Source organism: Herpailurus yagouaroundi, unplaced genomic scaffold (assembly GCF_014898765.1).
Source record: "Herpailurus yagouaroundi ecotype Mexico unplaced genomic scaffold, PumYag 67793, whole genome shotgun sequence".
NCBI lineage: Eukaryota > Metazoa > Chordata > Mammalia > Carnivora > Felidae > Herpailurus > Herpailurus yagouaroundi.
In genome coordinates this window covers 9,117,520-9,122,499 of record NW_024420586.1, presented here as the reverse complement: position 1 = coordinate 9,122,499, position 4,980 = coordinate 9,117,520, and the positions used below count along the sequence as shown (strand labels likewise).

The 4,980-nt window shown below is 47.0% G+C and overlaps 1 protein-coding gene and 2 pseudogenes across 7 annotated transcripts in view; 2 read left to right on the top strand and 1 right to left on the bottom strand.

Moving 5' to 3' along the window:
• TAB3 (TGF-beta activated kinase 1 (MAP3K7) binding protein 3) overlaps positions 1-4,980 on the top strand; it is an 87,417-nt gene that overhangs the window by 27,392 nt on the left and 55,045 nt on the right. For all 7 annotated transcript variants that reach the window (XR_005788255.1, XR_005788254.1, XM_040468898.1 and 4 more), the window contains exon 2: positions 1,650-1,760. The gene's annotated coding sequence lies outside the window, so the exon portion shown is untranslated. The remainder of the gene's footprint in view (positions 1-1,649; positions 1,761-4,980) is intronic.
• LOC121025992 (protein Asterix-like) lies at positions 162-630 on the bottom strand (annotated as a pseudogene).
• LOC121026078 (B-cell CLL/lymphoma 7 protein family member C-like) overlaps positions 3,622-4,980 on the top strand; it is a 2,146-nt pseudogene continuing 787 nt past the window's right edge.

The window sequence follows — 4,980 nt, the reverse complement described above, 5'->3', positions numbered from 1 at the left end:
TTTGCCAGAATGCAGAACTTGATCATTCACTGTTTTCAACAACAAAAAAATCACAAGTGGATAGCATCTCCCTCACTGGCAGGCAGGTTGGGGAAGGTAGGCAGGAACAGTAGGCCTAGGGTATTCTTTGCCCAGCTGAAGTGGAACCCCAGAGAAAGGGTCAGGTTCCCTCCATGCAGGTGTGGACCCTGAGACTTTCTCATTCAGGGAAACCCAGGACAGCAGGTGACGTAGCAAGCTGAGCAGCCAGGGGGCCGGGCCTGGGGGAAGGTGGCTAGAGTAGTCCTTTGCTGACATCACCGGGGGAGCGTCATGGGCTGAGGGTTCTGCAGATAGGACATCACCGTGGCAGAGATGGACAGCATGGCTGCTCATCATCCGTGCACTGTCCTCAGAGCTCTAGGCGTTGGCCACGCCGATGAACGGGCAGAAGACGGTGACCCAGGCGTACCACTGCACCTTGGGCACGAGGCTGCACGTGCTGAAGATAATGCCGAACAGGTTCATGTAGACCGGCGTCAGGTCGTCCAAGGCCAGGTTACACTGGCTCTGTGGGGGCTTGTACCCCGGCACTTTGTTCAGCCCCTGTGGGTCTAGCATACTGTTAGTAGATACCCACCCCGTATCTTTTTATTGGAGCTTTAGTCCATTTACATTTAAAGTAATTATTGATCCGTATGTATTGTTTCCTCTGTATCTAAGACTATTTATTATTTCACTGAGCCTTATGATCAAATACTTTTTTTTTCTGTATTTTTGAATGATGTGTGATTTTGTGAGTTGGGTTATGGGAAGGGCCTCCCAGTCTTCAGTGAGCATTTTGAATTCTATTGAGAAGATAGAGCAGGTGACAAAAAGCCATATACCCCCTTTGCTGTTGGGCTTTGCAGTGTGGGTGTGGTGCTCCTTTGGGGGTTTGGAAATTTAAAAAATGCCTTTACCAGAGAGTAAATTAGATTCAGTATGGAGTCATTTAAATTTTAAGACCTCTGGCTCTTAAAGAGCCTGAAACTCATTACATTTTAATGACTAGTATAAATGGGGAGCTGCAGGGACCCCCAATAGTTTGCCAGGGATGCAAGTAAAGTTCCTGTTGCTTGCTTTTTAAAAAAATTTAAAATTTTTTAAATTTAAGGTTATTTGTTTTGAGTGAGTGAGAGAGAGGGAGAAGGGGGGAGAGAGAGAGAGAGAGAGAGAGAGAGAGAGAGAGAATGAGAATATATATCCCAAGCAGACTCCTCGCTGTCAGCACAGGGCCTGATGCAGGGCTCGAAATCATGAACTGTGAGCTCATGACCTGAGTTGTAACCAAGAGCCAGCCGCTTAAGTGCCTGAGCTCCCCAGGCGTCCCCCAGCCTCGCTAGCTTTCTGTGAAGACGGAAACCTCAGAGGAGCTGTGGCTGTCCTCCCTGCTGTTGCTGGCTCTCCCTGAGGCACTAGACGTGACTTAGTGGGAAGAGGGGCAGGGTGGCTGATGCAGTCAGGTGAACTTTCTGTTGGTATTGATTGAATGTAAACGTATTCCCTGAAATTTCAGGCAGTAAAGGAGTACAAACACTGCTTTCTGTTTCGTGACCCTTGATTTATCTACTATCATTTGCTCAGGCTGTCTTTAAACATTTTATAATTGAAACCTCTTTGGTCTTCAGTTTTTTCAGGGTAGTGTCTGCAGCCTTTTCTCAAGCGTTTCACCGTGAATTGTTGTGTGTCAAACTGGACAAGGCATCTTAGTTGAAGTTTCAGCAATCGAAAAATGAGAGGTAAGGAGTGTATATATATCTTCATTTCGGTAGTTACTAGGGCCAAAAACCGTTCCGAAATCTAATCTGTACTGCTGTTAACATGTATTTACCCCATGCCCTCCCTCTCACCGCTTTGGGCATGGAAGAGCAAGGGTGGAAAAATAAAAGATGGCCGGGAAACGTGATGTGTTTGGATTTGGGCCCTAAATCAGGCCCCTGAGAAGGTCTTTATACATGTAATTTGTTACTAGAAAGCTCATCAGCAAAGGGAAGTGTAACTTAGCATATGGTTTTGAACTAAAGGGGCAAATCCCACCCAGGTCCCAGACCCTCGGTGACTGTGGCTGGAGCTGGTGGAGTTTCAAAGACCCGCCCTGCGGAGTGATTGAGTGTGCTGTGTGCACATGCCCATCTTCCACCTGCCTAGCTTTTGTGGTAATTGTTCTTTTCGGTCCATGCTCAATAACAGAGTTGTGGAGGTGATAAATCTCGTATAATGAACATGTACAGGTATGATTTTTAATATGGTTTTGTAGTTCTTTGAGCCACTGGTAGATCCGTTTCAAGAAAGACTGAATAATAATATCAGCTTTGGTTTCCACCTAGTTTTTCCACATGACAGAAACTTTGCCACTCTTACAAAACATCTCTTTCCTAGTATAATAACATGTCTGGCTGTGTGTGTGAATTAAACGCTGGCCAAGATGTTGTGAGGCCGGTTGTGTGATTTTAGCTTTTTAGCAAGTTTTTGAAATCCCTGCAGCTTTCAGTCATCTTCTATAAAACAAGGACATTATACTGAGGCTGGATTCAGGGTTTCTCACCTTTGGCACTATTGACGTTTGAGGCCAGGTAATTTGTTGTCGGGAGCTGTCTGTGGCCTGTAGGATGGTGAGCAGTATCCTTGGCTTCTGCCTACAAAATGCCAGAAGCGTCCCTCCCCAGTATGACAACTTAAATGGTCTCCGCACATTTCCAAATGTGCCTTTTGGGGCAAAAGCATCCCCAGTTGGGAACCACTGGGTTACACGACATCTAGAGTTCCTTCCAACTTTGTATTTCTATTTTTTTTATTTCAAAAAAATCCTATTCTTTGCAACCTAGTTTAAATGTCATCTCTTCCATGAAGCTTTTTCCTTGTCTTCCCTTGTTTCTTTATATGACTTAACTCCTCTCCTATAACTGTCACTGTGTTTCTTTGAGGGCATCGGTCTTTTGTACCTCTAACCTGACTGCTCAGATCTTGTTAAATGAATGAACAATGGATTCAGGAGGATCATCGGGTTTGACATTGTTAAAGAAGTGATTATAAACGATATTTTTGTTCATCTTTCATACCCTTCCAGTATGAGGTTCCCACGGTTTGTGATCTTGAATTTCTGGGTTTAGGGAACGGGTTCCTTTTTTTTTTTTTTTTTTTTTTAATTTTTTTTTGTTTTTGAGAGAGAGAGAGAGAGAGAGAGAGAGAGAGAGAGAGCATGAGTGGGGGAGGGGCAGAAAGTGCAAAGAAATCACAGAATCTGAAACAGGTTCCAGGCTTCGAGGTGTCAGCACAGAGCCTGACTCAGGGCTCACACTCGGGAAGGGCTAGATCATGACCTGAGCCGAATTCGGACACTCAACCAACTTACCACCCAGGCGCCCCAGGAAACTGATTACTTTTTTTAATCTTTTTTTTCTAATGTTTATTTATTGATTTTGAGAGAGAGTGTGTGCGTGCTCTTGCAGGGAAGGGGCTGGGGGTGGGAGGAGGAGAGAGAAAGAGAAAGAGAATGCATCCCGAGCAGGCTCGCCTCTGTCAACACAGGGCCAAGAAGGGGCTCAATCCCGTGAACCCGAGCTGAGATCAAGAGTCGGACGCGTAACTCACTGAGCCGCCCGGGCTCACCTTTGAAAAATCTTTTTAGGAGGCAGGAACCCTCCAGTAGTACGTGAGGGAGCCACACAGAACCCATTGAGGCTGCATTTGAGAAAGACAAAGTCACACAGAAATTAGTAACATCAAGAGTTGTTTCAGCTTTCCTATGCACACGTGTCTCAACTCCACGCCGAGTTGCTGCCATCTCTTCTCTCTCTCCCTTTCTGCTCTACCCCGCTGGTGTGTGCATGTGCTCTCAAAATAAACCTTTAAAACATTAAGAAAATCGTCATCTGTTGAGAGAAAAGTAAAATAGGAAGGTAGTAAATGTTTGTTGTTTTTTTGCGTAGCCTAGAATACCTCCCCATGACCTAAGTATTTCTCATAACAACCCACAGTGGGGGTGGGGGGGAGGAAAACAACACAACACATTTTAATCATGATCTAATAATACATACCTACACCTCATACAAGACTTCTGAATCCAGATTTACCATTACTATGTATCAAGCACTCTGCTATTTTCTGTGACTTTTTTTTTCTTTCATACTTACCGTCACCCAATAAATGTACTACACGTTTCACTAATAGGCCACAACCTACCTTTTGAAAAAGTGTGCTAAGTAATCTGTTTAAGTTATAAAGTGTGGAGATGATCTGCCTCTGGCATGTGTTACTAGTCACTTGTCCTGTCTCTCTTTTTAAATAATGTTATTTGAGACTAAAGACCTTGGAGGGAGGGCCGGCAGGCCGAGAGAGCGGCACCTGGCTCTGGCCCTGAGCCCAAGCCCGTGGGACGGGAGGCGGCCCAGCTGCGGCCTCCGTCTCTGCTCCAGCCCCACCAGCATGGCTGGCGGGACCCTGCGGGCTAAGACCTGGAGCTGGGCCAAGGATGACCTCACGAAGGTGATGGTGACCGTGGAGAAAGTCTGGAGATGGGAGGAGTGCTGGGTCAACTGTAGGCCACACTTCCCTTTGTATCTTCAAGTTGGGTGCCAGTGGCGGATCTCCAGGAGGGGGAGCGACAGAGGGCAGGTGGTGGGGACAGAGAGATTCCGAGCCCTGGAGTGGGGGGGTAGAGGCGCTAGTCCCTTAGGGTGGTCCCCTCATCCTGCTGGGTCTCAGTGATGAAAACAGTAACCACAGTTTCCATTCGGAGACCTCCCTGCAAAAGGGCACTGAGTCCAGCCCATGGGACACCCACCAGCCCAGCCTCCCCGTGGCTCCTGCCCCACCACTTGAAGCGGCCCCAGAGCATGCTCAGCCCCCATGGCTGTGCCAAGAGACAGATACTGGGGGCCTAACTGCAGGCGGCACCCTTGCACTCCCATTGCTGACCAAGGAGGATCCTGTTCCAGAATTGCTAGAGGCTGAGCACTG